Source organism: Ornithodoros turicata, chromosome 4, assembly GCF_037126465.1.
Source record: "Ornithodoros turicata isolate Travis chromosome 4, ASM3712646v1, whole genome shotgun sequence".
Classification (NCBI taxonomy): Eukaryota; Metazoa; Arthropoda; class Arachnida; order Ixodida; family Argasidae; genus Ornithodoros; species Ornithodoros turicata.
In genome coordinates, this window is record NC_088204.1 from 76,327,551 (window position 1) to 76,347,986 (window position 20,436).

Here is a 20,436-nt window from a genome sequence, read left to right on the forward strand (position 1 = left end):
GAAATAGGTTTTGTACGAAATACACGATGGAGGCTTACGTTGTAGTAGTTGAGGTTGACGAAACACGTAAGCCTCGCAACGGAAGAGGAAAGCTGATGATCCTATACTGCTGGTAACTATATTCATCGAAAGCCGTTGTTTAATCGCGGGAAAAGATGTTGCCGTATCGCCTTTCTTGTCCGCCACTTACGCGAGTCGATAATAGAGAGTTTTATTAGCAGACCGTTGATAAGCTGGCTTGCGTCGAACCGTATCAACCGGAACCAATCAGTGGATAAGATTCTGAGTCACGCACGACTGCGATTGGTTCCGATAGGCACGATAAGCTTATCAACGGTATACTAAAACTCACCAATAAAAATGACGACTGAGACGCATTCGAATTACTACGACAACAAAGAGAGAGCAAATAAACGTGGCAGGTAATATCAGGGGGGTGGGGGGAAATGAGGAAAGTTAGAGCGCGGAGTTTTAATGGCAGACAGAACTTACCGCATGTGACGAGTAAAAATGTTGGAACTCTGGCAATCCATCGAGACACCTGAAAGAAAACAGTGTTAGCTATCGTATTGTTTGTTTTAATAAAAACAGCCCTAATGCCGGGAACAGTCATATTTATTACGTAAAATACACACCGGCACAAACAATATTTAAAACACTTTAAAATGCTGATGATGGAATCCGAATGGATTTCGAAACGTCATTTTAAAGTGTTTGAACTGTTGCGTGTGCCGGTGTGTATTTTTACATAAATAAATTGTTACCTAGTTAATAGAGTTTCCGTACACCGGAACGTGCTCACGATACGGTAAACGAAGCTGTAAAATAAAAATTTAAAAAAATCAGTGAAGTGATTTCATCCACTTGGAGGGAATCAGGTGATCGGCTTCTGTTACCGTGAACACGTCCCTGTCTATGAAAACTCCCTAATACGAAGCTTTTACTCGGGGGGTAATAGAAATCTCACTTAAACGATAATGACCAACGGTACATTGGTGTAAATCATAGAAAACGACGAAAACCGTTGATAATAAAATTTATTCTGGCCCTTAGCACAGACCAGAAAAGGGGCGCTTGGCCGTCACCATCCACTTGCTACATTGTCAGCGCTTGTAACATGTATTCAGAGCTGCGCGTTGGAGACAGTCTATTAGGGCATTGTGATTCATTGTGCACTATGTTAACGGGTAATTTGGTCTTTTGCCGATACTTATCGTGAAAGTGGCGGGTTTTTTCTTTCCTATTTTCCCTATTTTTTCCCCTTTGGAGAGGAGGGTCTGTTTATGGGAGTAGCCGAATTAGTTGTGTAACGAATTCAATCTCTCCCTATTATTCTCAACAAGTTAACAAGTTCGATCAACTGACTTAACAAACAGTTACCAGCCATTTTGGATGACTGACTCGACGGTTCCAATGCGGTCGTCGTGCCGTGAAATGAGGAAGCAAGGGAACTCCACGACTTCCGCGACGTCATCGCTGAAGGAGCTCCTCATTGGCCAACACCAGTGTATAGTGCTAATATTAGCGCCGAAAAAGTTGACACGAGCAAATTTTTAGCGTTTTCGAGCACTGCGAAGAAAATATCGCGCTATTTTCTAGCGCTATATAGCAAATCGCTATATATGTCGGAACAGGCCTATAAACATCAGCAGCTTGGGTAGCAACCCGGGAACGCGCGACAGTCCTCAACGCTGTTTGTGCCTAGAGCATCCTTAAGGCTACTGAGGGCACTGTTGAAGAATTTCCTCAATGTTCGTGTAAGCACGCCCTGATCGACGGTAGGGAAATGTCCCGGGGGAGCTTCTCAACTCTTGGCCTTGCTCCAGGACCATGCCGTTGTTCACGCACTGACGCAAGCACACGAACAAGGCTTTTCTTTCTTCAAATACAAACAACGGTAAGAGCACAACGACGTCCTACATACACCCCTTTTGTAACTACCCTCCAGCGGTAGCTACGGGCAAAATCGCCATCTTGCTCTGGTCACACGTCATAGGCTAAGGGCATGCGACATTGTTTTTATTTTTTGTTTGTTTTTCGTTTCGCTCTTATCGGCATATTTTCATCAGCGTAAAACATATAAATGAACATATTTTCCCAGTGGTGCTCCCTGTCACGTGGTAGCTTATTCCTCCCAAGCATGATATTGCATCGAATCAGAGGAGTTGGTTGGCCGTAGGGCGGCATTCTTAAACGATCCTCGACTCGATCCTCCACTCAAGCTGCTCCTATAGACCTGCTTTGCGCTTCCGAAATCGACCTCGACTCGAAACGCCCCCTGGAGCGGGAGAAACTCTCCGCTCTTTCCTCGAGCACTCGAGCGGAGAAGCGCTTCTTTCGTCGGCTCACTGGAGTCGAGGCGTGGTGTTGGGTCGACTATCGTTTAAGAATACGCGGGCCCTAGCGTCGTTGTCGTTATCACATTCTTAGGAGTGGTCAGCTGTACGAGGCTTCGTTTCCAAAACTACGTGTACCGCGAAGTTATCGGATAAAATTGGTTACAGAGGACGAAAGGGCCGACGCCCGGAAATGCGCAATTCGCAATGTTTGACAACATTCGCGTTCGAATTGTAGTACTTCTCTCGCATTACAACGAAAAACAGGTTCAATGTGTCTCCCTCCCCGACGAAGACGTTCAAGTGTTACTCGGCCCACAAACAAACGCGCACCTACAAAGAAGAAAAAAAGTCGTTGCGAAGCTTTGCCCCATTAGACCTCTACCCGTGGAACGTCATCATGACGTTGGAAGACAGACTGAAACCGAAACAAATCGGAGGGGGGGAGGGCTGGGTTCCACGAATGGACACTTATTCGCTGCCTCCTATTGAAAGAGAAGTAGGACCGAAGGTCGCGTCCCTTTCGGGTACTACCGTAATCCCCTCAAGACCGTGGCTTTCGGGCGTAGGGTTGCCACCAGGCCGGCAAATAACCGGCCGCGCCGGTTATTTGCTCGCTCTGCCGGTTGCCGGTAGGAAGGTGATACCGCCAGCCGTTTGCCGGTATTTGTGACTCAAGACCTTTCATATGGGCTTTTGCGGGGTTTTCCCTTCAACATTCCACTACAGCTTCAATAAATCTGTAGCATAGCCCCAACTCCGCAGTCACCAGTTCTTTCCTTAGTTATTCATTATTATTATTATTACACACAGGAACATATGTTTCCTCGTATTACCTTGAGCTCTCTCTCTATCTCTCTGTTTTCTGTGTGTGCTCTTCCACCACTCACCCACTTCCCTTTCCCGCGAGCCTTTCCCTCTATTCCACCTCCTCTCCCTCAGCCGGTATTTTTCACTACGAAAGGTGGTAACCCTATTCGGGCGCGACCTTGTTCGCCTCTAACTTCGAGCGTAGTTCAACTCTACCAAATTGGTGGCGCTGTCGAACACTATGACGTCATTTGTTTACAAACAGGGAGAGGTATATATTACGTACGGAGTGTCCAATAATGCCCAGTCTGAAAACGCAACTGGCGAATTGAATTCCCGAACCAACCGGAAAACGGATTCTGCCTGCAGAGATTTTTAAGAGATGCTGGGAGTAACACGGGAGCAAGATGAGATATGCGGCTACCTCCCTGCGGGGCGGCTTTCCCGCAATCCCTTTCGAGGTACACTTCAAAGCAATGACGCATCATTTGATAAACAGTTGCACTCTTCTTTTCTCGTTTCGCGCAGGTACGTTCGTAAATTACGCCCTCCTTCGCACCTTTGAGAGCGCATTCAAGTGTCCGCACAGGCTTATCCATATTGCCGTTCCACGAAGACCCACTCGACCACGTGCGTCTATCAGAAAAGCAGACACGTACGGAGAATTGGCGCGAAGAGAGAAAAAAGAGCGAACGTTTTCCTAAACAACGCGTTTCTCCGTATAGCCCCTACAATAACGGCAGCATCAGCTGGAAAAATATATATCGGCGCCGCTCTCGAAACGGCTTCAAACGGACGCTTCCCGGAAAGAAAGTGCGCATGTGCTAGAAAACCGAGCAGTAAATAATCCACCTTCGCCAAATGTTCACAGAATGCCCTAAACAGACGACCGAGCTTATGAGCGTGTGTGGGCAAAGGCAGTGACATCTACGTCAAGAAGGCACGATACCGTAATTTCACGCGGCCTAGCCACGGCTTTAAATGATCCTTGGTCACGGTTTTATCGACAGAGTCGACAGTATCTCTGGAACAGCACCATCTTTTCCGTTTCGCATCGTCCACATTCGAGTGAACTGACCTTCCTGGTGCCTTCCCCCAAGCAGATTTAACTAAAGTGGTGACAGTGACTCATGTCTTCTGGAAGGCCACTGACTTGTCGATCCACGAAAAATACCCAACAAGGGCACAATCCGATCTTGGTAGAACACTAGAACTGACCTCCTTTGTTGTACACCATGCCGACCACGGCGTATGGACCACAGGGTTTATGGTCTTCTCTACGGCCTCCTTTGTGGCACAAATCAGTCGCGTCGCATTGCCCGCGGCTTATCTGCGAGTGCGGCTTATACGCGTGAAATTACGGTAGGTTGTCTTCGAAATTTTCCCACCAGCGTGCGGCCGAGTGGCTATAGCAACCGCTCAATGGTGGCGCCTCCAAGGTCATGCTGGAGACTGGGAGGTTGTGGGTTCGAATACCTACCGCTGGCTATGCTGTCTGATGTTTACACGATGTTTTGGGACACTTTCCAAACTATGTTCGTTCTGTCGCCTGCAAAAGGACTTTCTAAACTGTTGTCGGGTACTGTTTCGCGCGAAGTCGGCCTGGGACACTATACTGACCAGGTCCCCCAAGGTCGCCATTTTCCCATGTATTTGTTCCTATCCCGATGCGTGCAATGCCGGAGGCCGCCCTTAGATACCCCATTGTTACCAGACGTTGGCTTGCGTGGATTGTAGCGCGCTAAAGATCCAGTTGAAGCACAATCCAAGCCAGGCCAAGTCACCGAAGGAGAAATGGACGACTGCAGCGCCTGCGGCGCCTGGTACGACAGGTACGCTATGTGATGCACGCAGCCGCGCACTAGATCCTTCTGATCGCTCAACACGTTTAAAAACGGGACCAAAAAGTGAAACACGACAGAGAAAGTTGTTATACGCGTTTTATTTGGACATATAAAGACTAGATTCATTCGCAGAAACAACAAAAACATTTTGCCGCTAAACTTAGCGTGCTGAAGTGATCCGGAACGGCAACAGTGGGGTATCTAGTGGCGGCCTTCTTGGTTGCACGCTTTTCGGAGGTGAGTTTGGGGGACCTGATACTGACCCCCTATCTTCAACTGTTTTCAGCTGTGCTCTCTTCACATGTCCGCGTCTGTATACAACACATAGCCGCATCTGCCTCGCGAAGCTGATACGCAATCATGTACATAATGTTTTGTTTACGTTGTGTGCTACCACATCAGACATCAGATACAACAACTTTATTTTGATGTTGCTGCTGTTGATGATGATTAGGGTGTTTCATCACAGCTGGTGACAGCCTAACCGCAATGCATGTGGTAGTAGGTGACTGACTGATGCGAGATTATCGTAGATCACGTTAGAGGGTAACATCTCATTACGGCATAAAAGTCCCATCACGGTCGAAAATCCTTTAATCCCCCGAGTGTCTCATTACAGCCAAAATCTCATCACGCCCGAAGATGTTGCATTACGGCAAAAAAGAAGCATCCACCACGTAATGAGACCCCCCCCCCCCATCGGCCGTAATTATATACAATCCATTAGAGAACAGGACAGCGTTGAAACTAGGTCATTACAAAGAGCCCTTGTTAAACCGACTAAACACGCGCACACAGATGAACAATATATATATATATATTTAGCGGAAGTCCTTGGACCCAAAATAAACTTCTTTCGGTACCCCAGAACACAAACATACGATCAGCCTAAAGCGACCCGTACCCCAAGAGGGTACATCCACATGCGTATACGAGACACCATAACAGTATAGCCCAACACATTTTAACATTTCGGAGGCCATTCCACCTGATGGGAGGCAATATACGGGGTCAGCGAATAAAGCTGCCCCCCCCCCCCCCCCCCGTCCAGCTTGGCAGAGTAAAAGTGATCCCCATTTAGACTAAGTGTGGGCGATTTGGAGAACGACCGGCATTCCCAACTTCCGTTTCTGCTGCATCGCTCCTCCGAAATGGCTGCGATATCGCCTCTTGCACACGAGACGAGACAAAAAAAAAAAAAAAAAAGGTAACCAAGGGCCACTTTGAGCCAGTCTTTCCCGCATGGCTTCCAAGCTGCGTGGGGTAGCCACAGTTCCAGGAACGCGTGACCGCTTCTCGCAGTAAAAATGGAATGAGACTTGGAATGAGACTGGGAAAACTGATGGACGCAAACAACTTCGCGGTTGGCTTAGCAGCTGCGTACCACACGTAGCAATGAAATCTGAACGATTGTCCGATGAGAAGTTTATGACGTCAGTAATGACAAGTGCAATGAAAAGTACAATCCGCGCACGAATCAATCAAACGAGTAATCACTCATTATTAGTTTGATCGTGCCGTGGATTGTACTTCTCGTACAGTAAGGAGAATAAAAAAGAAAGAAAACAAAAAAAGTGAAATCGTTTAATTTCTTTTGCTTTGCTATCGTGGAGGTTGCACAATTTCAGCGTCCCGCAAAGGCAGTGCGACGATCACGTGTTTGAGACACGTGACCTTCTGAAGTCATGGACGGACCTACACTGTGGTTGCCCCTATGAAGCTGTCGCTTTAATAGTTTAATCATCTATTTGTTATTAATTTATTATTACGAATATTATTAATCTATTAATATATATTACTAATTTATTATTTAATAATAATTATCTACGCGATGTCGATATTAGTCAATGAGATGCAAGCTCTCGAGGCCACTTCCATTCGGAGCAGTGACGTCGCAGAAGCCGTAATCATTTCTATTGGTTCCCGAGCGGGTGGAAGCTGAGTTATCTCTCTTTGCGCGTTATGAACTTTCAAGCTGCAGCGTCATTTATTAAGTGTTCCACGGCCATCTTCGACTTGACTCCGCTTGGGTGTATGCTTAAGTACCTATAGAACCTATATAGGGTACCTATATACATATACCTGTATAAGGCACCTAAAAACCTATATAAGGTATAACGTGTTAATATCAGGCTCAAAATTATTTAGCACGCCAAATGGCCAAGTAACTGGAGTGTGGGCAAACAAAACGCAGAAATTATAACTTCCGCCCGCGACCGCGAGTTGAACCTCGAATCATTCGTGCTGGTTGGTAACGCTTCACGGTCAGCGGCCCCATTCTGAAAGTCGGCTTCACCCCTAGCATGTGTGCTCTAGGAGAAGCGTTCTTCAGAGAACACTTCTCGCAGAACTTCCCATTCCATACTCCTGCCATAGGCGTACTTCTCCTCGACAATTTTACTTCCCTCGTTCGCCTTTCCAATGTCGAGGAAAAATATCAAGTGGAGCTTTACATCGCCATGAAGGAACCTAACCCCGCCCAAATATGGCCAGTGCCGGATGGTTTGAAGGAGCAGAAAAAGTCATCTAAAGAATTTTCAGTTCCGAAGGTGTTGCGAAAGTATGCATCTTGACTTGATGATTAACACAAAAATTTTCTCTGTACGCGATACTCTTGATAGAAAAAGAAAACGCACACACACTCAAACATCACCGTGCGCATTCCCGCTCAACTCGCTCCACAGGGTGAAACGAGGAGGAGAAGGAGGAGGAGGAAAAAACGTCATCGGTGATGTCATTACGGTTCAAAGAGGCGGCCGCGCTCCTATCGAGGTCAGCGCTGTCCAGTTTTCTTTTTCGTTGCTTTCAAACCCTGTCAAGTGGCGAATAATGGCGAACTTCGAAGTGCCTGTGGAATATCGACACGTGTTGTCACTTTCAGGGTGGAAAATTGGGACTCTGCAGAGATGCAGAATGATGATGAGCTGAACGCCGTACGGTGATATACCTTACATGTCGGCGGGTGCAAACTTAACCGGCATTGTCGGTCACCCTGAGGTAGCCAAACCAAAAGGCGCTGGGACAGCTCGGATGAAATCGAACAAGCGGCGTGTTTGTGCCGTCCATGTTTATAGCCTGCCTCGTCTATTAGACGAGTTTAGAAAATCCCAGTGCTCTTTGCGCACGCACTGCATCCTGGGCGCTTGCTGAGCGGGGGAACGAAGACTAATCCTTCACATTTCGCTTTCCCTGACCTTGACACGTCGTGGACAACGGACCGGTAGGGGAGAAATCGGAACAGTTTGAAGGTCAACCGTTTCTTCCGTATTAGTAAACTCCCACAGTTCAAAGCGACGCTAAGCACTCTGGGATTTTCTGAACTCGTCTATTCTCGTTGTTTAGCTCGATGATTGGTAAGCTGACGATAAACTGCGGTGGTTTATGACATTGTTTGGCTGTGTTGGTCTTTGTAACGGTCAACTGATACACGACGTGAGGATGTCTGCTACCATAACGTGCCGGCGACGCCATTGAGATAGGTCCACTGGATTGTGTCTGACAACGTATCGGCAACACACCTCCAGCTGAATGAGACATTATCTGAATTACTTAAAAGTTGCTAATCTAAGCGATGTATTAGCGATCACAGCGATGCAGCGATAATTTCGAAGTTTGGACTGAAACAAACGCTAGTGTTGCGCTGTGTTTACACTAATTGCCGCCACGCAGCAGAACAACAGTAACAATCATCACGATAAGGAACACGACACAGAACACACACAATCCACCTAGTCAGGAAGGTCGCGCGAGACAAAAGCGAGCTCCAGCGGGGACAGATTGACATTTTGATTGATTTGTTTTTTTTTTATTGATTCTATAACGTTGTTCGGGGATTTTGCAATGAGGGTGGCCTCCACAAATCTCACGGCGTAACCTTGAACGATGTCTGCGGACCAAATGTTCGTTTACTGTACCTGACAAATGAAATAGAAATTTTAAAAAATTAGAAAGAAACACTTCTTCCAGCGCTGCCGCTTACGGCGTCGTTCCGGGTGAAAAATATCGGACAACGTTTCTCCAAAGCAACCAGCCTGCTGTACCGTAGTGACGTCAGAATGACGTAAGCGGCTGGTCGGCTCCTTCCGGGCACTGTCACCGTTGAGCACGATCGCGATTTTTAAAACCAAATTCCGCTACATGTATACGTCCGTTGAATGAGTCACTTCGCATGGTGCATTTTAATAGGCAGGTTAACAGATTGGTTTTTTAGAAATGGTAGCGATTGAGGTGCCCTCTGAGCTCCTTCAACCTACTCTCAGAAAGGCTGGGACCGGTGCCAAACGGGAAAGTGCTCTGACAAATGGAGGTTTACCCTTCGTTTTGCTCGGTGCAGCTAGTAACACTCGACAAGTGTAAGGCAAGCTTCTCCTGGCTCACTCGTGCTTTAGGTGAAGCCGACTTACGGGATGACCGCACCGATCACAAAGAACAGCGCGCTAATGGCAAGTGATAAAAAACTGAGATTTTCGGAACTGTCTTAAGTACTTTAAGAACTATTTTGTAATCTTATGTCAAATGCTTAAATGGGTGTTGAGACACTTCGTCTCAAGTTATTGCGGATAAATGTAAAATGAAATTGAATGATGACGGCTAAAATGAAATTAGCATTTGCATCCATGTGCATTTGCATCCAATCATAGCTATAGTTCTACACCCTTCCATCGATTCCCACCTACTGGAAGTCTATGTTGCCCCCTTCTGAGAGCATATAAGACTGTGAGGACATTTAAATCAAAGCAAGATCGAGAGAATAGAACCTCAAGACAGCGTAGTGTGTTACTCACGTACGGAGACCCGTCCTGAAATTACATGCACACTGCACATCACACCCCCACCCTCCGGAATACCATTGCTTTCTCCCCCATTTTAGACGACCACCCATAGAGGTACAAAGCCGTAAAGCACGACGACAGGGTCTAGCCATCTGACCTTAGCAGAATGAAAGATCATCGACCCCTTTTTTTCGCATCTTTCCTCCTTTCCACCTCGCAAATGGTCCTTGCTTCCCGGAACGTCTTCGCGTTGCGTTCGAAATAAAAGCAGAAACGAACAGTAAAATAAGCAGACCCATCGCCAGACAGAATAACACGCGAGAATCCCCCACCCCCTCCTTTTCTTGCTCTGTCCCTGAACATCGTCAGCTTCATCATCGGGCAGCATCGAGAAAAATTACGCGAATAAAAAAGGTAACACTGATACAGATCCAAAAGGACTGAAGACAAAGGAGAGCTTGATACGAAAAACAGAAAGCGCGGGTGATAGCGTGAGGCCGACAGACCCAAAATATTATCCGAAACGTCATCGTCCATGTCGTTTCGGAAAACAAAATAAAAACAAAACGAGGGAAAAAGGTCCGGATAAAGAAAAATGGAACGAGCGATAGGGTGAAGGGGAACGGAGAAGGACCAAAATAAATAGCCGAAACGTCGTCGGCCGTGTCGAGAACGGGGTTGCCAACCGCAGCACCGCTTTGTATCAAGGTCGGGACACTCCCCTTCTGTCTGGCAGGCGACGACCCCTGGGAGAGGAGGAAGGGGTATGAAAGGAGAGACCCGGGGTTTCCGCCCTCGCAATCTTCCCCCGGACAGAAAATCGACCGTGGGCCCCGGGCTCGAACGATGTGTCTGAGCCGTGGCTGCTAATGCGAGAGGTTGTTCACCTCTTTCGATGGGGGCGGCTACGGTTCTTTTTTGTGCCGCGAAGGGACGCTCGAGTTTCTCGGAAATGGAAGCGGGGAAATCAAAGATATTTTTTTTTGTGCCATTATAAATAGAAGTGTTCCGGGAAATAAAGGCCGGACCGAATTCCGTTTTGCTTCCGATATACAACGTAACGCAAAGAGCCCGATTCTCGTGTGGCGTGTTTTTTGGCGTATCCGAATTGAGAATTCGATTAATGCGTCCTCGATGAGAATAAAACGAGCGGGATGAGAACTGAAACGAGGGAAAGAAACGCGAAATTACGGACTTGGCTTGACGAATTGCCGAACTGTCACCGGCGTAGTTCTCTTTACACAAGGTTGCGCATTAGTTTTTGTTTGTTTGTGTGTGTGTGGTGTTTAGTATACTTTATGTGAGGGTTCCCGGTCTTCGGTATTTACCGAAAAGCACCGATAAACGTACGCCGGTAAATTTTTTACAAGTTCGGTTCAATAATTATTTCACCGATTGTCGTCGAAATGTCGACTTCAAATGTCGTCTTGATTTCATTTCCCGTCCCTTCGCTCTGAACTGGTTGGCAGCGGACAGTGGACATGAGGTCGTTCTTGAAAGAACAGATATTTCGTATTTAGCTTCGCAGGATCCTAGTGAGGATCCACGAGCTAGTCAGGATCCAGGCTAGTTACAAATAGATCTGCATAATGAGAATAGGTCTGTTCGATCAGGAAGAGCCTCAGCTAGTGCCTAGAGACCATGGAGTGCACCAATGCGAACTATTCGCCTATTCTGCGAACACTGAAAAGTAGCACACGGACCGACTGAATGGTTTGCCTTCCACAAGAAAGCTCCGATGATAATTCCTTACAGTGAGAAGAGCGCTGTGCGATGTCACCTGCATCACTAACATGTACCTCACAAACGTATCAACTCCTGATTTTAACAGTTGGCATTGTAACGAAAAAAAGGAAAAAAAAAAACACAAGGACAGAGTGTTGGTTCACTGGGAAACTCCCGTCACGTTCCCCGCCGATTTCCACCGGGTGTCTTCACGTTTCAAAATATTACCACCGAAAGACACCGATTCCTGGAGAGCGAAATAGCCACCGATTTCTCCCACCGAAAACCGGGAACCCTATTTATGTCTCTGACCAATAGCGCGGCCGGCAACCAGGGACAAAAACCACACGGACCAGCTTGACAAGGTAAGAAAGTGACAGATTTGACAGACTGGTGTAATAAACAGAAAGTGTAGATAGTTATCACGATAGAAAGGTGGAGTAAAAGCCTGCGCCGAGAAACATGACCCCGTTACATAAGGTCATACACAGATACACACTAAGATGCTGTTTTTGTGCCGGAGACAACGAGAGAGATCTTTTTTTTTTTTTTACATCACAACTGCGTGACGCAAAACAGTATAAGCAAAGCAAAGGACGCGGGACTGAGAACGATAACGTTTCTCTGATTACAACTGCCTACCCTGTTTCTCTTTGTTAATTTTTTATTGCGTAGTAGCACTACTAGCACCGCGAAGCAGCTGCGGCTATGAGCGCCGTACAGACCTGGGCAGATGAAGAGAACAGCAGGAAGAAATGTGATATAGCGGGGAGGGAGTCAGTATGCGTCCTTGGCAGACTTCAGGGGGAACTTCACCGACACCTGTCCGCGAAAATGTGCCAAAAAACCCGAGGAAGCCGCCGGACGAGACAGCTGGTGGTGGTATTGGATCAACATCACCTGCCAGTGACCTTGGGGTTACTGCAATGGAGCAGATGTTATATACGTTATATAGGCTGTACGTCGCTGGTCAGACCACAATGAACAGAATTTTCCCGATGGCGTTCTCCCGGTACCACTGCAGGCTAATTCCGCGACTCTCATCGGAGCACCGTTCCAGGAACATTAGAGCATGCACCCAGTCAACAGAGTAACGACCCCCCCCCCCCTCCATGCGCCGCCGCCATCACTTCAGAAATTCCCGGTAATCTAAGCACCCCCCTTGCCATTTCAAAGCTAGGCATAATCACAATCCACCGACCAAAACCCTGATAAAATATATACCGAGCAGAAAAAGAACGCATAGCGTCTTCTCGGAAAACACTACCCCCCCCCCCCCCACCATGTCACAGCCCCACTCCCCCCCAACTCCAAATTACCGCACCGTCCTGCAGCAACAGCAGACGGTCCACAGACGCACGGAAGACCCCCCCCCCACCTCCTCCTCCTCACACGCCCCCCTATCATCATCATCGTCGTCGTGGCAGCCTGGAAACAATGCACGGCTGTTACCGAATCGTCCCCCCCCCCCCCCTCTCGTCCCTTCCCCCGAGTCATCCAGCGAGAGTCCGAGGAACTTTATTGTCGTTGTCAGACGACGCCGAATTCTGGGAAACCGAAACTGATGTGCCGAACCGTGTTTCTGGTGGACGCGACGTTTCGTGAAAAGTCGGAGGAGGAGGAGGAAGGAGGAGGGTGCAGAGAAAGTGGGGGGGACCAGCATCTAATTTGCCCCAATCCGTGGAAAAAGTCGTTTCTCGGACTCGCACGGAGGATGCTTCGCGTTTCTGCGTCTGTGCGTGCGATATGGATGAGATACGAGTATAGCGGGAAGCCTTCGGTCCGTTCCTCGTCTGCTTGGGAACGAGGCGTCACTTCTTCTGCTATCTTTTGTTGCTACGCGCAGAGGGGGCCAATGACCGAAGGGTATCTCGTGCAGAGACCGCGAGAGAAACGAGGGCGTTATCGCTCCTTTGGTACAAATTAAAGCGGAAAGGTCTCGATCCCGAGCAATATTATTATTTTTTCGTGTTGGCGCCGCGAAGCAACCGCGCCTATGAGCGGCGTTCAGATGTGGGCAGATGGAGAGAGGACTGCAGCAAGAAGTGGGGGAACAAGGGAGTTTGTATGCGTGCTGGGCCGACTTCAGGGGGAACCGCGCCGATATTCGTCTGGAAAGTCTTTCGGAAAACCCATGGAAACCTCGGACACTACAGCCGGTGGTAGGATTCGAACTCACCACCTCCCAGTCTTCAGCACGGCCTTGGCTACCTCCAACAGGAGTGACGCCATAACCCGCTCGGCAATGCCTCTGGTGATCCCGAGCAAAACCTAACAATCTACATATACATAAGAAAAACAAACAAATAATTTGCTTCCGTGATGTGATGTGATAGAAAAAGAAAAAAAAAGGGGGGGGGATTTAAGTCACGACAAAGTCAGACTTGTTACCCAAAGGAGATACCCCAGTAGTTGGAGGCCCGGGATACAAACATCCCGAATTAGTGGGAACACTCGTAACAAACGAGGGACCAGAAAGTCTCACAAAGTGTCCATCAGATGAGTTTCTCCGAGGAAACGTACGAGTGCTTTTTGAACGCAGCCGCTTGCTGACTGAATTTGCTTCTCCTTGGTGTTATGTGATCGTGATTTGATACAAAGTAAGGAAATCGTGCTCTCGTTCTAGTACACAGTCGTTTAATCATACTTGGTGGTTTTACGTTGCGAGAAAACTAATGATCACGAACGGTCTGTGCATTAATTGTGTCACTCGCGGAAGACGGCGTGCCTACGCTACTCGTACCCTGTCAGTCAAGTTGCAGGCTGGTGGAGTGGGCTGCAAGTCCACGAGCTGGATGGAACCACTTCAAAACGCGAGGAATCGTGAGAAATAGACCACCTCTCCGTAAGGGAAAGCACGCGGAAGGAAGAAACCCAACAATAACTTGCTTTACTGCGCCTCCCAGTCAATGTAACGTGTAGATCAAACGAAATATTTTTTTTCTCGCGTTTGCGCCGCGAAGCAACTGTTGCTATGAGCGGCGCGTACAGATATGGACAGATGGAGAGAGGACAGTAGGAAGGAGTGGATTGAACAGGGGGGTTAGTATGTGTCCTGGGACAACTTCAAGGAGAACTGTGCCGACATTCGTCCTGAAAGTGTGCGGGAAACCCCGGAGAAAACCTCAGACATGTCCCAGTCTCGGCGTGCATATATTGACCATCCTAACAAATTATTACTCTATTATTTATTTTTTATTATTATCGTTATACATCTTTTTTATCTTTTTATTGCCATGTACCGCAGGTCTCAATATGAATATGTTCCTGAATACGCTACTCGATGTGTTATGTTTTGTATCATGTGTACTATAGGTATGCGTGTGTATGTCCAAGTCCTTCCCTCTACCGTCTACGTGCGTCAATATCAAGGCTTAATAATATTATTATTATTATTATTATTTACTATTATTATTATCGTTGATCTAGCTTACTTTCCAGTACATATGCAGGCCTAAACGTCCTTGTCGGTTAAAGCGAAAGCAGTACTTGAATGGTTGCATGCATACGTGGATTACAAATCACAAGTAATCCATGACATCGGTTGTTAGTCTCACAATTCGCCGACTTCTACCACAACAACAACGACAACTTTATTTTAAGATGATGAATGGAAAGTTTCATCCGTGCATCAACGTGGGACACGAGTGTAGGGTACACGAAATTTAGTTTCGCCCCGCAGCGACCACTATGCCACGCAAGGTGGTAAATTCGATTGAAATTTAGAAAAAAATAAATCGCGCGGGCAACCTAGTCAACATTTGGGACAACGGTATACAGGGTGTTTGCTCTAACGTGGCCAGAAATTATATTTAAAGCGAGCGATAAAAGAAAAGCAAGTGGTATTTTTCTGCTACTTGAGTAAGAAACAGGTATACTGCTTCACTACTGGTACCTGTTTCTTAGTACCGCCCTGTATATACACACCCTGTACACGCAAACACCCTGCATATAACACAGAGGCGAAAGAGGGACATTTATCTTTTCCATCAACTGAGGTACGGTACGGCAACTGTTGCGGTGAATCACCTCGTTCCATCGTGATTCGCGTAGTAGTTGTTGTTTCCACCAACTGAGAATCGTCGGAACTTTTTCATACTGTTCTTTTTTATTTATTTATTGCGTGTTAGCGCCGCGAAGCAACTGTGGCTATGAGCGGCGTACAGATGTGGACAGATGGAGAGAGGACAGCTAGAAGGAGTGGATGAAACAGGGGGGTTAGTAGTATTCGTCCTGGGCCGACTTCAGGGGGAACTGTGCCGACATTCGTCTGGAAAGTCTTCGGAAAACCTCAGGCAGCACAGCCGGCGGTAGGATTCGAACCCACCACCTCCCAGTCTTCAGCACGACCTTGGTTACCACCAACGAGCGGACGCCTTAGCCCACTCGGCCATGCCGCTGGTCCATACTGTTCTACAACAAATAAAATCGCGCCTGCCTGCGCAGTTGTCTTCTTTTCCGAATCTGTATTCTGTTTTTTTTTTGTTTTTTTTTTATACCTTATCCTTATACTTTATCTTGGCACATTTTTTTTTTTTTTTTCTTCCTGTATTTCCAGGTTGCGAAAGTGAAAGGTCGTATTTTCGATCGCCTTCCTTCCCGCGCCTTTGACCCGAAAACACGTCAGGGATTGCGTAACCATATTTACGACTCGGCGCTCTTCACGAGAACAGCGTTTCGCAAACATTTCTCATTCACTCTCCGGTTTTGCTTTCGAAAGCACGGCACGGCCAAGGTTCCTATACTACTACCGACTGTTTTATAATGCTCAACTTACTCGGAAGGAAACCTCGTATATGTTCCCACACCGGTTGCGTGGCGAACACGCCGGAATCGATCCGTTCGCCTATCGTATCCAGAATGCTATATAGTTGAGTGCGCTTTCTTCGCGTTTTCTTAGGCGGTAACTTCGCTGGCTGAAGTTATATGCACGGATTTAGTAAATGACAGGAAGATATTGAAGATGTTGGGACGCGTTGGGTAGCGGTGAAGCGCAAAAGGTAATAGACGAGTTCAGAAAATCCCAGTGCTCCTTGCGCACGCATTGCATCCTGGGAGCTTGCTGAGCGGGGGAACGAAGAATAATCCAGAAGATGTGGGTTCGATCCCTACAGCTGGCTAACCTTTTCAGTGACTTTCATCTTTCGTCGTTGATTTCTTAGGCAACTTGAGGCTTTGTTTGTATCTGTCCCTTCTATGTTGTTCCAGCCTCAGAACATCAGTTTCTCTCTTGTTCAACAGGTGCCGCTTGCGTCGATTTCCGTCGTATGAATGTGTATATGAGTGAGCAAAAAATGTAAGAGTGAAAGGAGGGTGAGTGAGAGTGAGTGGCTGGTTTGTCGTCCCTTCAGATGACGCACCCCGAAAGTCGCTGGAAAGGCGTGTTAGCTTAGCTCAATTGGTAGAGCCCTGGACCGGTAATCCAGAAGATGTGGGTTCGATCCCTACAAGTGGCTAACCTTTTCAGTGACTTTCATCTTTCGTCGTTGAATCCTTCACATTTCGCTTTCACTGACCCTGACACGTCGTGGACGATGGACCGGTAGGGGAGAAATCGGAACAGTTTGGAGGTCTCCCGTTTCTTTCGTATTAGTAAACTCCCACAGTTCAAAGCGACGCTAAGCACTCTGGGATTTTCTGAACTCGTCTATTCATTAGTGTAAGGATATAATTCGTGGGTGGATAAGAGAGTGGAAGAACGTCGTTTTTGAGCTTCACCGCGACCAGCCGCGACAAAAAATATGTAAACCGAAAACAATTAATTACTGCAACGAATGACCCGCTTTTTTTTTAAATTCCGTGTTAGGGACCGCGAAGCAACTGTGGCTATGAGCGGCGTACAGACGTGGACAGGTGGAGAGAGGACAGCAGGAAGGAGTGTGAGACAGCGGGGGTTAGTGTGCGTCCCGGGCCGACTTCAGGGAGAACTGTGCCGAAATTAGTCTGGAAAGTCTTAGGAAAACCCAGGGAAAACCTCAGACAGCACATCCGGTGACAGGATTCGAACCCGTGTCCCACGGGAGCTGGTGTGACCCGCTTTCGGAGGCAGATTTTGCTCTAAACGGTGTCCACTGAAAGCCTCAAAGGGAGTAGTACCCATTTTAATGCCGACGGCGCTCTGCTTTAGAAGTAATGCCTTTTTTTTTTTTTTACGAAACTCATTCGAATTTTTAGTTAAATAATGAGCGCTTCCTCACTCATTCGCACGGTGCGCAGCTTGTAGGTGGTATCGGACAGATACTTGTAAAAAAAAAAAAAAAGAGTTATTCGATTGGTGCACTACGGTATATAGCGAAGAGTTCGTTGCGTGTATTGACAGACTACCGTGCGATCCTCACATCGTGAAGGGATAAACAATAAAAGAATAGAGAAAACAGTCGTAAATGTCGATTAACGGTTCCTCACACGTGAGTTACTTCCTTACAGAGAAAAACGGCTCCACTCGAAACATCTGCCTCTCACTCGTACGAAAAAAAGAAAGAAAAAAAAGCACCTGACGCTTAGCACCTGGTCTACTCATATCACAGCACAAACGCAACGTATATACAGTTCGCTCTTCTTTTTTTTTTTAGATTCCACCCAGAAACGATAATAGTTGATGCCATTCTGATCGAAAGAGATTCTTGCGCGTTCGAGGGCGAGAGTTGCGCATTTCTCGGAATCCACAGATACCGAGAAAAGGTCGTGCTTCCAGAAATTTCCCAAACAGGAAAGGAAACACCGGGGAAGACCGCTCCAGTTTGCTCTTATGTGTACCACCTGTCGCGCCTTTTTCCTTCCTATAACGTTTTTTCGTGCCTCGCTGTCCTGGGCTGCACGTGGGAAACTTCACGTGCCAAAGCTGCACTCTTAAAACAATCAAGCTTCACCACATAGCACGCTGAAAGGCCAATCATTGTACAGAGTGACATACCTCTATCACTCTTGATTTGTAGAAAGGGCGGGACGTACGCCTTTTTGTGACAATGAACATTTCTACGTAAGTGTCACAAAAAGGCGTACTCCCCCTTCCCCTCTTGCTGAACAAATCAGGGGATAGGACGATGCTTTTCGTCTCGGGATGATGGTTGGCTAGAAGCGTGCTATGTGGTGAAGTGATGTCCTTCATCGAACAGAGCAGCGACCGGTACTTTAAACACGCAATTAAATACATTGCGCGCATTAAATACATCGAATATTGCGCCATAAAAACACCAATCGTCATCATTATCATCATAAATGTAAAAACCCACAGGCATGACAGGGTCGGTAAAAGCGTTACCTGTTTGGCCGTACACTCTTAAAAATGAACTTCACCGCATAGCACGCTCGTGGCCAACCATCATCTCGAATGATATCGTTATCTGCCCTGATTTGTTGAAAACGGCAGGCGTACGCCCTTTCTGTGACAATTATGAACAGCATAAGTGTCACAAAAATGGCGTACGCCTCCCGTTTTCAACAAATCAGGCGGAACGCGTTACTGTAGTAATCAATTAGTTTCTCGAATAATTCTTACGAGTAAGCGATTAGTTTTCCGACCAAGTAATTTTTCGAGTAACCTGATTACAATTTTGAGTAATCGATTACTTTTCGACTATAGGCTTTATCACGGTGTCTTTACACAGAGACTCCTTTAGACGGGCCGTGACTTTATTCGTACACGAAACCAACACAGGGGCTCCATCACAGCTAACTCCTATTTGCTTTGCTTTCCACTACCATGATCGGTTTGAGTGTCCTTGGGACACCCTAATCCCTTCCGACCGCAATCGTCTGCTGTAGCAGGCACAGTAGATCGAGCTTCGGACATAGTGAATCACATGAAATTTGCAAGTTCCGATGCGTCCTGGCATTTCCTCGAGCGCTTTAAGTCAAATATAGGCCCAGTTCCCTGTGAAGTCGGCCCAGGACGCAGGATCCCCCTCTCCCCGCGATAATCGCGACGTTACCCGCATGTACGTGGCGGACTACGATAAGCAGTTTTATCACCCATCACTTCCACGAGGAATATGCTCCATTTTGCAACTTCTTTTTCGATTTATTTATTTTATTACCCTCCGGGTATAAAAGCGTGTGCTCGACAATCGCTGCCTGCAATACCTAACCCGCTTTTTTTTGTTTGGAATAGCAAGCCGACCTTCGTCTGGCTGACCTTTCCTTTCTTTTTCTTAATAAACATATCCCCCCCCCCCCTAACCCGTTCGTCTTGGATCAGTTTGGCACAATATTGCGGACGATTTTTATCGCAGCAAACCTCACTTGACACAAAATGGTGCAGAAGTGTAATCGCTGATAATCGAAAGACCGGTGGCATTTCATCGCGGCGTACCCAGCTCATTATTATCATTATTATTATTTCTCTTTTTCACGCGCAGAAAACTCGCGACACAACAAGCTCCGTGTCCCACGCGTGCGAACACACAAACCACGTGCACCTTCCTCCCAGCATTCCCTCTCTCTCCCCGAATCACACCACACTTCCACCGAATTCGTCCCCCCTCCAGCTAGCAAGAAAAAAAAAAAAACGAAACAGGTGTCCACATGTATATCGTCCCGTCGCGTTCCGCGTATCTAACCTGCAGTGCGACTGCCAGGCAACCCACAATTCATTTGCACTATTTCTCATCTCTATCCGCTCCCACCCCTCCGAAATCAGTCGAAATCGCGGCACACTTGCGTAACGCGAACACACGCGCGCAGCTCCGGGAATTCAAATCTGATATACACACGCGGCTCGGTCGCATTCCGCGTAAACCTCGGATAATACCGACGAATTCTGAGCTTTTTTTTTTCTTTCTTACGCGGAGATGAACAGGGAGAGCCGTGACCAAAGCTATGATCTAACATTTCAACCCCCCCCCCCAACCCCTTACAAAGGCGGTAGAATTTTTAAAAAAGGAAAAGGCATTCTGGGACGGTACAAACAAGTAGACCCCGACAAAAAAATAAAAAGAAAAGAAAAAAAAA

At 47.1% G+C, this 20,436-nt stretch overlaps 1 protein-coding gene across 3 annotated transcripts in view; it reads right to left on the minus strand.

Moving 5' to 3' along the window:
* Positions 1 to 20,436, minus strand: part of LOC135391904 (chaoptin-like) — a 355,781-nt gene that overhangs the window by 296,745 nt on the left and 38,600 nt on the right. For all 3 annotated transcript variants that reach the window (XM_064622444.1, XM_064622443.1, XM_064622448.1), the window contains one exon: positions 493 to 541. The gene's annotated coding sequence lies outside the window, so the exon portion shown is untranslated. The remainder of the gene's footprint in view (positions 1 to 492; positions 542 to 20,436) is intronic.